Source organism: Canis aureus, chromosome 10, assembly GCF_053574225.1.
Source record: "Canis aureus isolate CA01 chromosome 10, VMU_Caureus_v.1.0, whole genome shotgun sequence".
NCBI classification, from domain to species: Eukaryota; Metazoa; Chordata; class Mammalia; order Carnivora; family Canidae; genus Canis; species Canis aureus.
Genome location: NC_135620.1, coordinates 37,793,343 through 37,809,589, shown reverse-complemented (window position 1 = coordinate 37,809,589; position 16,247 = coordinate 37,793,343). Strand labels below are relative to the sequence as shown.

Here is a 16,247-nt window from a genome sequence, read left to right as displayed (position 1 = left end):
CATGAGCAGGGGAAAGGGCAGAAGGAGAAGCGTGCTCCCTGCTGAGCAGGGAGTCTGAGGTGGGGCTTGATCCCTAGACCCTGAGATCATGACCTGAGCCTAAGGCAGACGGTTAACTGACTTGGGCCACAGGCACCCTGGGCAGAATTTCTCAAAGTTCCCCCTACCACCTGCCCATTCTTCCCTCTCAGCCTCCAGATGTCAGCTGGATTCTCCATTCCTAGTTAAGTCACGTTCTGATGAGATAGCATCTTGTTCCCAACTCCTTAGCCCTCACTGAAGTCAAGGCCCATTTCTGGATTTGATCACCATTCTCTATCAAGTGCCGAGCCCTTTGCCTGGCATACGGTCCATGCTCAAGCAGTTTGCTGAATAAATAAATCAATGAATCGTTAGATGAGGGCTTGGATGAATGCACAAGTGGATGGGTGGATAGATGGTTGATGGATGGATGATGAGTGCATAGATGAATGATGATGGGTGGAGGATGGAACTCCAGTACAACTCCATCTGCACCCTGCCCATGTCCCCAGGATCTGCCTTTCCGAGGCCTGTGTTGCTTCCATGCAGGTTACAGAAGCCCAATCAATAGGTGATGGTGCTACTGGATGTTTGTGATGAATGACTGCGTTGGACCTGAGAAAAGCCAAGAGAGCAACCAAAGAGAAGGGCTGGGACGATAAAAGGCAGAGAGGGTGAAATAGGTCGAGAGGCATGCTGCCAAACAGACCACGGGCAGCTGGAAGAGAAAGGCAACAGCTTTGGGGGCCCGAAGGAAAGCCAGAGGGAAGCGGGACATGGACACCAGCAGTGGGGAGGGGGGAGGCCACTGCGAGGGGTAGTAGTGGAAAAAGAATTTACATTATCAGGAAAACCAAAAGTAGGGACTTCTCTAATAAGACTGTAGGGAGGCGAAGGTTGAAAGCAGGAGGCCTTTCAGAGGAGGAGAATCTCAACCAGAAAAATGTAAGGAGCAGAGAAAAGAGAGACAAATGCTGGCCTTTCAAGGTACAGAAGGGGTGCCCGGTGTGAGAAAGCCAAAGCCACAGCTGCTCTGCCAAGGGAGGAAACCTTAGGAGACCCGCCCAGCCAGAATCTTGAAGTCTCAGACTTTTTCCACCTTATGAGCTGTAAATTGATCTATTCAGTTAGAGAAACCTGGTTTTTATTGAGTAATTTCCTCTGAACGACCTCCAGTTTTGAAAATGTCCCCAAAGTTCTCTGACTCCCCCCTCCCCCCGCCAGGTCCCTGCGTCAATGCCCGTAAATCACGGGGAGGGGAGGCAGCCCCCCTCACTGCTCGCCGGGTCCCTTGGCTAATCCTGATATGGCACCGGGTCCTCCTAGTGCCGAGACCTCAGATCTGTTTGTTCTGCGGCCAGTTCCCGGCGTGCACCTCGCCGAGCTCCCATCCGGCAGCTGCTCAGGAGCCCCCAGCCACAGAGGGCCTTGCCGACTGGGCTGGAGCCATGTCCTCTGCCTGGCCTCGGTATCAAGGAAATTTCTCAATTTTTCTTCCTAGCCCTCAAACGGGGCCTCTTGCAGATGCAAACAAGGGGCTCTTTATGGGAAGCATTGTCCGTCACTTGCTTTTGCCCTGCATCTTTTATGCCAACATCCCTCAAAGCGCTTTCACAGACAAGTGTCATTGTCTCCCCCTTACAGATGGCACCGAAAGGAAAGTGCGGGAAGTTAAGCGGTTCAACAAAGGTCGTTCAAAGAGTCAGAGCAGAGGTGGGAACGGGCCCGAGCTCCCTGCTCCCAGGCCCATCACCTGCCCGCTCCCAGGCCCAGTGGGAGACAGCCAGCATCTGTGAGCACCCTTCCCACACCCTGGCAGCATGCACCACCCCCTCATCTCTGCTATTTAAAGCTCAGAACTAAACCCCCGTCTTCATAACCAGGACCGCACAGACCTTCGGGTGGAGGGGGCCATGTTGCAAAGTTAATTGAACGCCAGCAGACTTGCCAAGAGCCAGTAGGGTGGGAGGGAGGCCTGAGACCCCCTCAGGAGGTGAGATGCAGGCGTCAGGCTCGAAAAGCAATTGCATTACCTGTGTGTGGCTGAGATTTTACTGCCCGCTCAATCTAAAAGTTAGCAAAGTAGTAATCAATGAAAAGGAAATATAATTGAGAAGATTAAAAGCTGAGGGTAGGTATGGACTGGGGAGGGAAGTGATTGCTAAAGAGATCCATTTGTATAATTCAAAGGTCGATGCCTCTCATTAAACTCACATCTCCAGACACTCAGGGGATGAAAGAGAATCTCTCCATGCTGACTGGCTGACACCTAAGAGTTTCCTCTGGCCACTTTCAAGGGCAGCATGAGGCCAGAGGGACAGAAGAAACTGTTGGAAAGAGACTTTAGGGGAATCCATAAGCAAAAGAACATTTGGAGAACTGAAACACAAAGCCAGGTCTTCTGACCCTTTTAAAACCATCCAAGTTTCTTTTAGACCATTAAGGCTTATTTACATGATCCAAATGAGAGCTGAATCTAGAACTGCCCAGGGATGTTCTAGACTGGTACAAGCTTACCTTCTCTGTTTATATCCACACCCACCCTCACATGCCCACATTTATCCTTACATGGAATGCATGTGTTTTCTGTAACTTTGGGTCAGTAATGGGCCCCGGCTGTCACGGCATGTTTACCTGCAGAATGACCAACTACATCTGTCTCTGAGACAAGCAACAAGCTTGTTCCCTGAACTCCTCCCTGGAAAGGAAGATACATAGGAGTGTGTGTGTGTGTGTGTGTGTGTGTGTGTGTGTGTGTGTGTGTCTAGAGTTCCAAACTGGGATTTTGGTGCCTTGGGGTCCGGAAGGCCAGGTCACGCCGCCCTTCCAGGACACAGGCACCAGAGCAGACAATACTACAGTCTGCCTTCCTGCCCTTGCTCTTTTTCTGTCGTGTGTGCCAATGTGACGTCCAGTGTATGCTGGTCTCTCTTGTCCCTTCATCTTCTATCTTCGCTGCCTGCACCAGGAGCCCGTTCAAGGATGTTTTGGATGCCACAGGATACAGATAGAGCTGCCAGATTAGCAAACATATTTGTTTACTATTGCTACCTAACACATTAGACCACAAACTTGGCAGGTGAAAACACAGATTTCTCTCTCAGTTTCTAGAGTGGAGCGCGTGGCACCATATGGATGGGCTCTCTGCTCAGGGCCTCACACAGTCTCAATCGGGACGGCCAGGCTGCCACCTCTCCTGAAGCTTGGGGGGCTCCTCCCAGTTCTTCCAGAGTACTGCAAAAGTCAGTTCATTGTGGCAAAGGACCAAGGTCCCTGTTTTCTTTCCAGCCATTAACTTGGGGGAGTTCTGGGCTCCTGGAGGCCAACCCTGATCCCTGCCATGTGGTCTTCTCTGAATATACCAGTTTACTCTTTCAAAGCCAACAGAAGAATTCTTGACTTCTTTGGATCTTGGGCTTCTTTTTCTTTTAATTTTTCTTTTCTTTTTCTCCACTGGGTGTGGAGCCCAATGCAGGGCTTGAACTCATGACCCTGAGATCAAGACCTGAACTGAGGTCAGGAGTCGGACACTCAACCAACTGAGCCACCCAGGCACCCCACGAATCTTGAACTTCTTACATCTCTGGCCTCTAGATCTCAATTTGAAGAGCTCATGTGGTTAGGCCCAGCCCATCCAGATATCCTTCCTTTTGATGAACTCAGAAGTCAATTGATTAGCAACCTTAATTACATTTGCCATGTCATGAAACTTAATCCCAGGAGCAATGTCCCATATGGCCCCTGGTTTTCACCACACTCTAGGGGAGGAGGTGATACAAAAATAGGGGTCATTAGAGCACCTTTAAGAATTTTGCCTAATACAACATATAAAACTCAGGATGCCCAGTTAAATTCGAATTTCACATGAACAACACATTGGTTTAGTATAGTTATATACCAAACAATATTTGGGACATATATACTTAAGTGGCACTGGTTGTTTATCAAAAATTCAAACTTATTTAGGCATCCTCTATTTTTTCTGGCAATCCTAGATGCAGAGCTAAGGGGCCTCTGTGCCACGTAAAGGCCGAGATTGGCTCTCAGTAAAAGAAGGCACTTCCTTTGTGAAGCAAGCCACCATAGAACTTTCTTCAGCTGGGAGGCCTGTGGTGATAAGAGTGGGCCTCCGTGGCCTCGTTTCTGCAACACCACTCTTTCTGCTTCCTCCCCCAGCTCCCTCAGCCCACAGCTGTCAACACCCTGCAGACGCACACACCCTGCAGAGAGCTGTTCCCAGGCCATGTGCACGAGTGGGACCTCAAGGTCACCACAGAGGCTCACTCGTCCAGAATCACAGCCTGCTAGTGGGCGGGGTGAGGGGTCAGGAAGGGAGCTGGGGGCACCAGGGCAGGCAAAACCCATCACAGGCTCTCAGCCCTCTGCCCTGTTTAGAAGATTCCTGCCCCTCAGAAAGCTCTTGCCCTCAAAGTGAGCCCTACAGGCTCCTGGGGCCAGGGAAAGCTTCCCTCACCAGCAAAGGAGTTTTCCTTGTGAGCCATGCTTGGCTCTCCTTGAGGCCGCTCCAAACCCTTGCCAGCAACACTTCAAACTCTGGCCAGCCCAGTGTTACATTTTAACAGGCCAGGCCCTATTAGCCTGATCCTAGGATGGGTTATTCTTTCCAGTTTTCACTAACAAAAATCCCCTTTTATTTGGACACTCAAGTGGCCTCTAGGAACGAGGCTTTCATGTGTTGCCAAAAATGTTCGGATGCGGCAGCATTTGTGTGTGTGGCCAATTACATCGGCACCTCTGGGGTTGATCCCACAGGCCTTTCTCAGGCAAAATTCCTGTGAACTTCCAGCAGACCCCCCACCCTTTCTCCTGAGCTCTATCTGCAGGAGGAGGCCCTGGGCGGCTGGAGATGGGCTTTGCCTGGAGTTCTTAGCCTCCTGAAATCAATCTGAGTGGGGAGAGTGATTTATATGAGCACTAGTCAATGCATTATTAGAATTAATATCATTATTTTGCTGCTTCCCTTTTTAGGTTTTTCCTCTCATAAATCAATTTAGTTCGATAAGATTGGGCTGAGTTTTGGCTGCATACAGACAAGAGTGTTCTGCGTGGTAGAGCAAGGACCATTTGGTGAGGTCAGACAATGCCTCCATTGTTTTCTGATTTATTGAAAGCTCAGGTCTTGCTAGTATTACATGCACTCGTTGATGTTTTGCAAAGCAGGGATTAGTAAGATTTTTTTTTTTTTTGACCTGAAAGCCATCTCCATACAGCGCTGGTTTCTCAGAGTCCTGAGTTTGTCATAAGCTGCCTTTTCCACAGCCAAGTAACGGCCACCAGAAGGGTGGGTGGGTGTTTTTCTAATCATTCTTTCTTTCCATCTTCATGTTTAGCCAACACACACACTAACTTGTCCCATGTCTGTTCTGAGGTTCCTAACTGCCTGCAGAAGAGGATCTATTTCCATCTTTTCCTTTATCATCATACTGATTACACATCCTGGTGGTGCGATCTGTCTGGTCGATGCTACCCTGTTGCCAAACCAGCGCGGGCTGGAGTCTCCCACCGGAAGCCCACCAACATGGGCATTTGGGGGCATATGCGTGGGGGCTCAGATTCCTTTTCAATTGGCTTCATGTGCCTTGTGCTAATGTTTACTGCCTGCTTCTCAGAAACTTGTTGCAGAAGTCACCAGGGAAGACTAAGGTATTTTTCTTACAAAAGGGACAACATCAGAAAGGCTTAGCTATAAGCCTTCGAGAGGAATTCAGAAATACCTGATTTCTCTCCCAGTCCAATCAGGCTCACTTTACCTCTTTTGCCTACTCCAATCTTTACCCTGGCATCTGCCACCCACCTGCTTAACCCACCTTCCCAAAGTTCCATGCAATAGCTTTTGGTGCCAGGACTCCTTGCCTGGGGGCTCCTCTGGCCCCTTTTCTTCTTGGTGCTGGACATGATGCTTAGAAGAATGAACTCAGGAGAATAGGGTGCATTCCTGCCAGCACACACCAATGTTCCTACCAAGAATTTGGATGTTAACCCTTTTGAGGGTGGCCGCAAGGCTGGTGGGGCTTTGCTTTATTAAATTTAGCAGAAATTTATGTTAGAGTAAGTCTCAAAGACATGGGGTTTTCAAAGCCAGGGTCGTATATGTAACAGTCACCCCCTAAATAGTTGTTGAATCAACCAATTTGTTTTTTGTGGGTTTTTAAAAAAGATTTTATTTTATTATTTATTTGAAAGAGAGAGGGAGAGAGAGAGAGAGAAAGAGAGAGAGGGGCAGACTCCCTGCTGAGCATGAAGCCCGATGCAGGTCTCAATCCCAGGACCCAGAGATCACTGACTACCGACTGAGCCACCCAGGCACCCCTGTTTTCTGTTTTAAGAGAAATTATTAAAATAAAATTTAAAACTCCCTCTCCCCCCACCCCTCTCATACCGAAGAAAACTTTCACAAGTAAGGGTTTATCGCTGTCTCATTGGTGACAATCTCATGTCAGAGCTACAGAATGGGCCCTCACTTCCCCAGGCAAGGTTTGGAGCTGGGAATTCTCAGAGTAGCCTTAATTTGACTGGAAACATAACATGCCTACATGTGAGCACAGCATATTGTACCATGATTGCTCCCCCAATCCCAATTCACACAATTTCTCTGGCTAACACGTGCAAGTCTATTTCTTCCAAGGGGGGACATTACAAAGGAAAATGAATCAAGAAATTGCTTTTGGAAATGGAAAGAGATCTTTAAAATGTTGGTTCTGGACTGCACACCATTGAGACAGCAATCAAAGGTGGCAAAAGCTTGATTAGTGGTGTTACAAGTCAGGGCCACTCTTACTACCATGTAATTCCATATTCTAAGGTAACAGGTTTCATTTCATCTATGTCATTAACACAGTATTCTGGGAAGCTGACACATTATTAGCCCCATTTTACTTATGCCAAAATTGAGGCTCAGGGAAATTAAGTGGCTTGCCCCAACACTCAAAGGTATGGACCAAAGCCAGCGTTCTCATTTTCCTTTGAGAAACGCTGTTCAGCATGAACATATTTTTATGTTTAAATAGCAGCACTTATTTGAATATCCTTCCAACCAGGCTTTGAAGTCCTTGGTGGCGATGATGATGATGACACTGATGATGATGATGATGATGACAATGGAATCCATTTATTTTGATCCACTACATTTCAAATATGTACTATGCCTGAATGTAATGTAGTCTCCAAAATGACCCTGTAAGTTAAGGTAATATGATTAACTCCATTTTATTAATTAGGAAAAGAAGGACTCAGAGATGTTGATTAACTAGTCAAAAGTCACACAGCTGAAAAACAGCCAACTTCTGATTTGGATGGTGCTGTGTGTATCCTCAGTAACTATTAGATTTCGCTGAACAAAATATTTGGTTCCAAGGCTTAGGCAAACTGTTTTCATGTCTTTTTCCCTCTACAGCTCAGATTTTCTTTCTCTTCATTTCTCACAGTGGGCATTTCCACCTGCTACCCCATATAATATTTTGCAATGTGAAATTAACTAGTCCCAACACAGAGTTGACCATCTGGAACATAAGGCACGAGCTGCAAAGGAGGGCAAAATGTAAGCTTCTCTCTCTCTTCCTCCCTTTCTTTCTGTCTCTGTCTCTCCCTTTCTCTCTTAATAGCTCCATTTGAGGCTTAGTACTGTCCTACCTTTGGCTTCTCAATGATAGCATAGATCAAGGCCACTAAGAGAGACGCACCTATTTACTTCAGTAAGCCTCCTTGTAAATGATGCACCTTTTATACGATGCAGCCTTAGCAAAGTTGGCTGTGAAAAAATCAGCAGAACAAAGAAATGTAGAGTCATGCCTCAACCGCTGCAATTGTTCATGGATCATTCCAGATAAGGATTCATTCTTTTTTTGAAATTGCGGAGTTGCTCAGGAAAATCAGGAAAGTTGTGTTTAGCTCTCACATCGGAAACACACTAGCTGTGTAGCTCCAGGCTATGTAATTTTACTGAACATACTTCCTCATCTATAAGATGGAGATAATGCTATTCTACTTTCTGCTCCTAGAAGGATTAAAATATACTATTCTGGCAAGTAGAAGGTCCTCAACGAATATTGCTTTCCTTGGGGAATATGTGGAATATAATTTGGCTTTATCTCCAAAATGAAAGGTTATAAAAACTGTGAACATTAACTCTTAGACTTGTGTCTTAACACAGGGAAGCATTCAGAACTTATTGGTTATGGGGGATTCAGTTTACCCTTTCACTAACCACAGCAGCCCAGCTGTGAGGACCAGCCTGGGTGCTTTACCACCTCTAGGCCCAAAAGTGGTGAGGAGAAGGAACCTCGAATTTAAATTCTAAGGTCTGGAAGAAGAGTGTCACAGAGAGAGACCATGTTGGAAAGGGGCAGTAACCTCAGGTGAAAGAACTAGGGGAATAAATATCCCGAACTTTCTCTCTTCCCTCCCTTCCATATCCTGCAAGGGTCTTCCATTGGACGAACTTAACAAGAAGCCCAAAAGCAAGGCTTCCAGGGAGCACAGTAGGGTGAAGAGGGGTGAGCAGTCCAGAGGGGTAGGGAAACCAGGGAGCTCACCTTGCCTAGCCCATGAGCCCAATGGTCATGCATCTTCAACTTCCTGCAGCAGCATTTTATTCTCTTTTGGGTCTGGAGTCACCACCCATTCTAGAATAGCTGCAAGTTCCAGGTATGGGGGATGTAGGATAATTGGGGCGTGGCTGTCGTTTTATGCAGACTTCCAGGCTAAATCGTATTTTCAATCCTCATTCCATTTTCCTTCCTTTCTTTAATTTACTGTGGTCTGCTCTACATTTTATGGAGCTATTTTAAGCATACACAGGAGATCTTCTTGCCATACACAGGGAACAATCAATGTTCTCACTTAATAATTCATTCTTTCATTAAATGCCCCCAAGTAATTAAATAAAACATTAATAAATTCCACACTGATATTTGCTAAAGTTTTGTTTCTAGAGAATTTTACCTGTTGGAGGATATGCTGGGACCATGCTTCACTATTATGAACAATGAAACAAGGAAGCCTTTACAGCATACAGTCACAAAGTCCTAATTTCATCCTAACAGTTATCAAATGCCTTCTGAGATATTTTATGGACGTTGCATCCAATACTGAGATGGCTCTAAGAAGTTTTAAAGGAATCAAGGTTCAGGGAAGCTCAGTGTCTCACACTGGATCACATCAGGCAGAATGAGACTGGGTTTGTCTGGCACCAAAGCCTTGCTCTTTCTGTTATTCTCTGGCCATTTAATCTTTCTCATGCTTCTATGGGGAAGTAGTTGATATGGAAAAAATATCCCAGTAACTCACAGAGTTGTCCGTATTTAACTGTGTGAGTAGATATGTGCGAGTGTATGTGGGTGCACATGCAAGAAAGAGAGAGAGAACCAAGTGTGGATTTCAGAAGCTTGAGAAACCACCTCCAAGGAATGTTCTGAATGGATGAGAATGAGGAAGGGGAGAAAACTGGCAGAAAATAGGATCTTCTGCTCTCACCTCATTCCCTTGAGCACACTTCCTCAAAAGAAGTTCAGCCAGCATTTTTCCACCAGCCCAAATGTTTATCTAAACTCTCCAAAGAAGCCCACCCTCACTGAAGGTGATGGTGTCCTGGCCTTGCTATGAATCATTAGGAGGCACAAATGCTCCTGAAAGGGCTTTCACACTAGTACTGGGATCACATTCCTTTACAATAAATTGTTCTTCCGATGACCTCCCTGTTAGCACGTTTCTGATTGTTTCACATCATCCTGTAATATACTTCTTTGCTTTCACATTAATTTTTTTAAAGGTGTGGATTGATGCTAAATCTCCTGAAGGTCCTCCAAATGCTAGGATAGTCTCTTTGCTTAGAGAGAAATGTGCTCATTTCTGTACACATCCCCACTGCTCCCCAGCCCACACCCTAGAGAACTTCTCTGTGGAGTAATGGTCCTATCGGTCCCTCTGTGGTCTCAGTAACCCCTGACCCCTGCCCCTCCCTCAGACCCACAGCCAATCAGTCATCAGGTCTTGTTGGACATATGTTGTGAATGTCTTCCTCCTTTCTCCAGTGACCACCATAGTTTAAGCCCTCATCCTCTCCCCTTTGACACACACTCCATGAAGTTTTTTGCATGACTGAAAAAATGAACCATTTTGAGAAAGCATCTCTTAACCACCTCTCCACTCCCTATCCATGTTCCACTGAGTCACTAGCATTAACTTTGAAATATTTAGATTTGATCATTACAAATGCTTAAACTACTTCCAAAAGTCTCCCAATTGTCTAAAAGAATATTCCAAATACTCTAACCCAACATGACAAGGGCCCCACCCTCCTTGTCAGGTGCTCCCCGCAGCCTACCACATTCCTTATTCACTTATGCCTCCCTGCCTTTGCCCACAATGTGCTTTCTCCCACAATGCTTATCATCCTACTTCTCATCCCACCTCCTGCATTGGCATGAATACGTGGTGAAGATCACCACTACGCTAGGAAGACTGATTCAGCTATAGCTAGAGGAACAATATCACTTATTATACATGTGGCCAGTAGGGAGCACTCATGTATGGGAGGTGGACCTAAAAACGTGACCCATCCTTCTCCAGGCTCAAGTTATCTGTGATATTTGCTATGTTGCTGTAGGAACAAGGAGAGGACAGGCCTATGTCCATGGGCTCCTACAGTGACCTAATTCTTTGCTAGTTCTTTCTGGCTTTTGATAACACAACCCTAAATTATCATGCCAGTGCCCAAAGGAAGGGGCAGAGGGTGATAAAGGGAACTGGTGGGCAACATCAGACAGAGGGACACAGAAATTGATGCACTTCTTGTAAAATTGCTATCCTGACCTCCTCCACTCTTTACTGGAAGCATCCATTGGAATGTACATGGGATCGGCGCAGACTAGAATAGTTCAAATGTTGTTTACCTGCAGAACATTTCCTTCAAAAGAGATCTTGGGAGCACTATAAGAATAAGTCAGATAGAAATGCAGCTGGTCAGTGCAGGGGAGCGAGAGTACTTTCTGGCCTGCCCAAATCCCTCTCCACGGTGGCCTGGGAAGCCCCCAGGGTTGGAGCCCAGTTGGAAAGCCCCTGGAGAAGACCAGTATCAGATGGGTCTGGCCATGAGAGAGGACTGACTCTCCCCCAGGCCAGAAGGCCCAGTTGGGGAGGGCACAGGAGGTCCCATTACAAGCTCTGGTTGAGTTTTCTGTATTAACTTTTCATCGAAGAGTTCTAACAAAGCTGTGTTTCTTTTACCTTTGCAGGTCCCTTCCTTGAGACGAGACTATGGCTGCATCATTTGTGGCCTGCGTGTGTTGTGTCTGGTTCCCGTGGTTTGTTTTCTGGCTTTGAAAACGAAACCGTTCATGGCTCAGAGATGGAAAGCAGACCACGGTTTGTCAGCAAGGCCATTCGTCATGTCCCCCAGAGGGGGCTGTGAACTCCTGCAGCCTTGTGCTCTGCCAGCACGCAGACCACCCATGTGGTGGAGCTCGGAAGGCCACCAGGCAGTGCTGGGCATGGGGCTCTGCTACCCAGCTGGCCTGAGGCCTCAGCCAGCTCCCAGCTGCCCCCCAGGACACAGGTCTGAAATCATCCAGTGTAATGGTCCTTGGAGACCACATTCCACCTGGCAGTCCAGGTCTCTTGTAGGGTGAATCTGAGATGGGCCCAGGGTAAACTTGAAAAAAGGTCCAGCATGACAAGAACTTCTCAGATCTGCCTCAGAGCAGAGCCCAGTGAGGAAATCACTTTACTGCTCTGTTAAAAGTTGTTTGGCTATGTTTAAGCTGAACTCTTTTGTTTTTTACTGTTCTGCAGAAAGCTAGTTGTAAAATGCTCTGACATACAGCAATACAGCAAAGAACTTCTGTTAGCAAATGTCTGCACCTGCTGGGCGGGGGGATCGAAGGAGACATGTGGAGGCATCCTTGGAAAGAGGAGTTCTTGAGGCAGCTGTCCCGGGCATGCCAGCACTTCTCAGCAACTCTGCCTGGCAACTGACTGAAGATGCAGTGGTCTACGGTGGCCCCCCAGACCTCTGGGGCTGGCAGCTTGCAATCTGCGCTCATCACAAGTTTCACAGGTGACGATTATGCAAATTCCTTTGAGAACCAGGGTACGGAGGCAATGCTGATGACAGGACTCCATGTCTGGGGAATGTCTTCCATGGGAGCCCAGCAAGGTGCTCTTGTCTCCAGGGAAGCAGCCCTGGCTGCCTCCAGAGCTGACAGCAGGGCCACAGAAGAGGAGCCCGTTGGCTTTGCCAGGTTGTATCAAGACTGAGCATAGAGCTCAAGCCTCCTGAATCCATAAAAGACTGGTGCAAACATCCCATGTCGACCTGGAGAAACAGCATAAGACAAAAGGGAAACTAACTGTAATTGGGCTGAGTGACCAACAAGTTGAATCTAAATGTATTTAAAGCCTTGTTCCCTCTGATGCATTTGTTCATTTTTATACCGAGTGATCTCTGACTTACATTGTAATTTTAATAAAGATAAAGCTATAATAGAGAAAGCATGGAAGTATGTGTTTTCTGGCTTTCTCACATCTGAACTACTGAATATCCTATCTCATTTGTCCTAGGCATATGAATCCAAGGTGCTGTACCATTCACCCAGGGCACACTCCCAAGTGCTTCCCTTGCAACTACATGGCTACCAGGCCCACAGTTGATCCAGACCCCAGAATTGATCTGACCTTTCAGGGCTTCCCAGAACATTACATCCCGGAAGTAATAATAATCCTAGCCCTCCAGTCTCTCTCCGACTGATCCCTGCCCAAGAAAGCCCTCAGACCAGGCCTGTGCTCCAGGGACTGGCTGGGTTACCAGTTGTCCCAGACCATTTGGCGCTTTGTCAGCTCCCACACTGGATGGTGACTCCTGAGTCAGATTTCCCAACTTCATGACTTCAGCATGTGTGGCCGAAGGGACTGGGCAGTCATGCTCTCCACAACATCTGGCATGCTCTGTCTCTTGGGCTTCGTCTTGCAAATTTTCTAAGGAAAAAAAAATCCTAATTATCTCATTTTTTTTTCTTCCCATTGGGTACAATGGTGAGTTTTGGTAGGAGGAGGGGATGTTGGAAAAAAAAAAAAAAAAAAAGCTCTTACTTCATCCTGTGTATTATCTGTTTTTGAAATCCAGTGATAAAGATGTATGTGGGAGAGAGGAGGGCTTTTGGGTGGAGGACGCATTCCAAGACCTAGTGGCCTGAGCAGTCAGTCAGCCAGTCATATGTTACCACAGATGATTTATATGAATACGATCAGTATTCCCCAGACTGGGGGATGACCATCACTTACTGTGGCCAAATCTCCTTGGAAAAACAAAGGAGAAGAGCAAATGGCACTATCAGTGTGAGGAGAAAAAGAGAGTTTAGAGAGCAAGTAAATGATGAAATGGGGATTAAAAAAAGTAATAGCCAGAGGGAAGAACCAGGAGACAATTCTCCACCTCACAAGAATTAGTTTTTTCTGTTTTCCTGATAATCTCTCTTACTTTTAAAAGAAAAGATATCTTTCTTCATTATATTAATGCCCTAGAAGTGCTTTGCTGCATCAGACATTTTGAGAACTGTTGATTTAGGAGTCTCTCTTATGTTGGGATATACAACTCCTAGTCGATGTCTGAAATTCATTTAGACTTGGTAAAGGCTCAGTGAGTAACTGGAATAATGAATATGAATTTTTTTTAAATTACCTTCACTAGTGAGGGAAGTTTTTTGCTTTGGGGACAAAATAGGTTAAAGTGAGGCCATCACTGGCTTCTTTTTTTCTTCATTTCTTATTTCCCTCCTTTTTCTTAAGAGAGTAATTTTTAAAGAAGATAAAGACCACCAAGTGGCAAGTAGCTCCCCCACTCATATTTGTGGTCATCATGGAGCCTTGGTCTCAGGCATTCTTGAACAGAGTGTCACATGTAACGAGAATCAAAAAAATGTCTTATGTGGATACAGGCAATATCCTTGGTGGTCAGCTGATAACTCGGCATCAATGCCACTTCCTGCTACATTCTCCTCTGTATCACAGTGGAGAAGCCTGGAAACACATTTCTCAGAAATCTTCCCCTGTATGTTCGGATGCTGGGATCTGCCTCTCAGAGGTGCTTGCACAAAGTTTGGAAGCCTGAGCTCTCCCTGGAGACTTCCAGGAGATGCGTGGTCAGTCAGCAGATGCGAAGGTTTCCAAGAAAGCTCTGGAGAATCACCTGCTCCAGAGTTATAGGCCAGTGCAATTCCTGGAATTGAAATAGTGACTTCAGGGCAAGCTTTTGAGAATTACCCACTCCAATACTGCAAGGAGCTGAGATCAGCAGCAGCAGTTTCCTTTACCTTCCAAAAGTTTTGTGAGCTTCTGGTTCTCTGAATTAACACAATTACTGCTTATAATACCTAGAGTGGCTTCTATTTCCCTGACCAAGCTCTGAAAAATGCAGCATAGGAGTGGGATGAGATCAGTTAGGGAGGAAGTGTAGATAAAGAGGATGAGGAAGCATGGAAACTACCTCCTACCTCCCCCTGCCTGGCACTGCCCTCCAGCTCCATGGGGCCAAGCCAGGTGGCTGGTAGACCACCTCTGTTGCTCCTCAGGGTTAAATAAAAATGGCACCCAGGACTACAATTTACTCTTTCCCTAACTTAAAGCAACAGTCTTTAAGTATCCTGCTTTTCAGATTTCAAACATTAATAGCACAACTTCTGGAATATATTGATTCAGAGTTAAAAGGAACTACCCATGTCCAACACTCACTCAATGGAATATCCCGTAAGAGCAGAGTAAGTCAAGTAGACAAAGAACATTTTGGTCTCTTTAGTCTATCATTAATCTCAGCAAAATCGACTGTTTACTCCTGAATACAATCCCTGCACATGCACACATGTGCGCGTGTACACACACACACACACACACACACACACACACACGCACAACATGGTAAGATCACCAGAGGGAGGGCTGAGCACTGCCAGTATATACAGACACTCAAAATTCTGTTAACTGAATGAGTTCTCAAAATCACAGAGAGAATTCCAGGACATAGGGTTTTCAGGACAAAACAATCTCTTAGATGCAGAAAGAACATTGAAACTTTTTACTTCTTCCATGGGAAAGCTAACAACACCAAAAGATCTTTCCAACACCTGAAGCTAAAGAGGCTTCTTGTTTACAGGTTATGAATTTCTGGATCTCTAAGAAAGAAAGGAACGTGAAGCTATGTCCTAGAACCACTCCCACCCTTGCCCTAAGAAGTATTTAACAACATAGAAACAATTTCACAAGTATGCCAGCCAGAGTACCCCAATAAACAGTTCCTTCTAACAAAGAGTTATTTAATATCTCCACAAAATATTAAAACATCAATGTCAAGAGCAATACATACAGTATTTTGGAATTACCCTAGAGTGCTGTCTCAAACTTTGTTTCTTCCTGTGGTAAAAGAGAGTAGAACGTGGAAGCTCAGAGTTTGCTCCCTTGAACTGGCCACTTGTAATTTGCTTTGTAACTTGGGAAAAATCCCTTTGCTCCCTTCAGTTGCCTTTCTTCAACTGTAAAACACAGATAATGGCATGTACCCTCCCATCCCCTAGGACTGTTGTGAGGATAGAATAATAATAATGTCTTAGAAAATAGGAATACTTTGGGACACCTGGGTGGCTTAGTCTGTTGAGAGACTGACTCTTGATTTCAGCTCAGGTCATGATCTCAGGGTCAGAAGATCAAGCCTGTGGCAGGGTCAGTGATGAGTTGGCTTGAGATTCTCTTTCTCTCTCTCTCAAATAAATAAGTAAATAAATAAATAAATAAATAAATAAATAAAATCTTTTAAAAAAGAAGTAAACGAAATCAAATATTTTCAGCATAGAAACCATTACTAAAATCTTGTGTTCCTGATTATAGTAACCCTATGTAATTGCTCAGATTTTAAGTTATCAACTTTTAATGACAAAATAAAAACCCTTGATAACGTATTATTGTGGCGTGGGAGTGGATAGTGATTTTATTCCACTGATTTACAACTAGTAAATCTGCAACCACGCAACATGGCCATTGCACACCCATACTTACAAATGGGAAAGTCCATAGCAAAATTGGAATGGCAACAGCTGGTCTGTGAGTATGAGATTGGAGTGGACCATGTCCTCACTAATAAATGTCAGCTTGATTTGAATTACTTGCTAAAACACAGCATAGACAAAGCCAAAAAGGAAAACCAAAGCTTTCTCGATAAAATGGAA

At 45.5% G+C, this 16,247-nt stretch overlaps 1 protein-coding gene across 3 annotated transcripts in view; it reads right to left on the bottom strand.

The window, feature by feature from the left end:
* Positions 1 to 6,185: 6,185 nt before the first annotated feature.
* The window catches only part of CCDC171 (coiled-coil domain containing 171), a 403,894-nt gene continuing 393,832 nt past the window's right edge, over positions 6,186 to 16,247 (bottom strand). The window contains exons 26-28 of one of the 3 annotated variants that reach the window (XR_013387817.1): positions 12,842 to 13,011; positions 10,932 to 12,352; positions 6,186 to 7,216 (exon numbers count right to left, since the gene is read on the bottom strand). The gene's annotated coding sequence lies outside the window, so the exon portion shown is untranslated. The other 2 variants (XR_013387815.1, XR_013387816.1) reach the window with 2 other exon arrangements.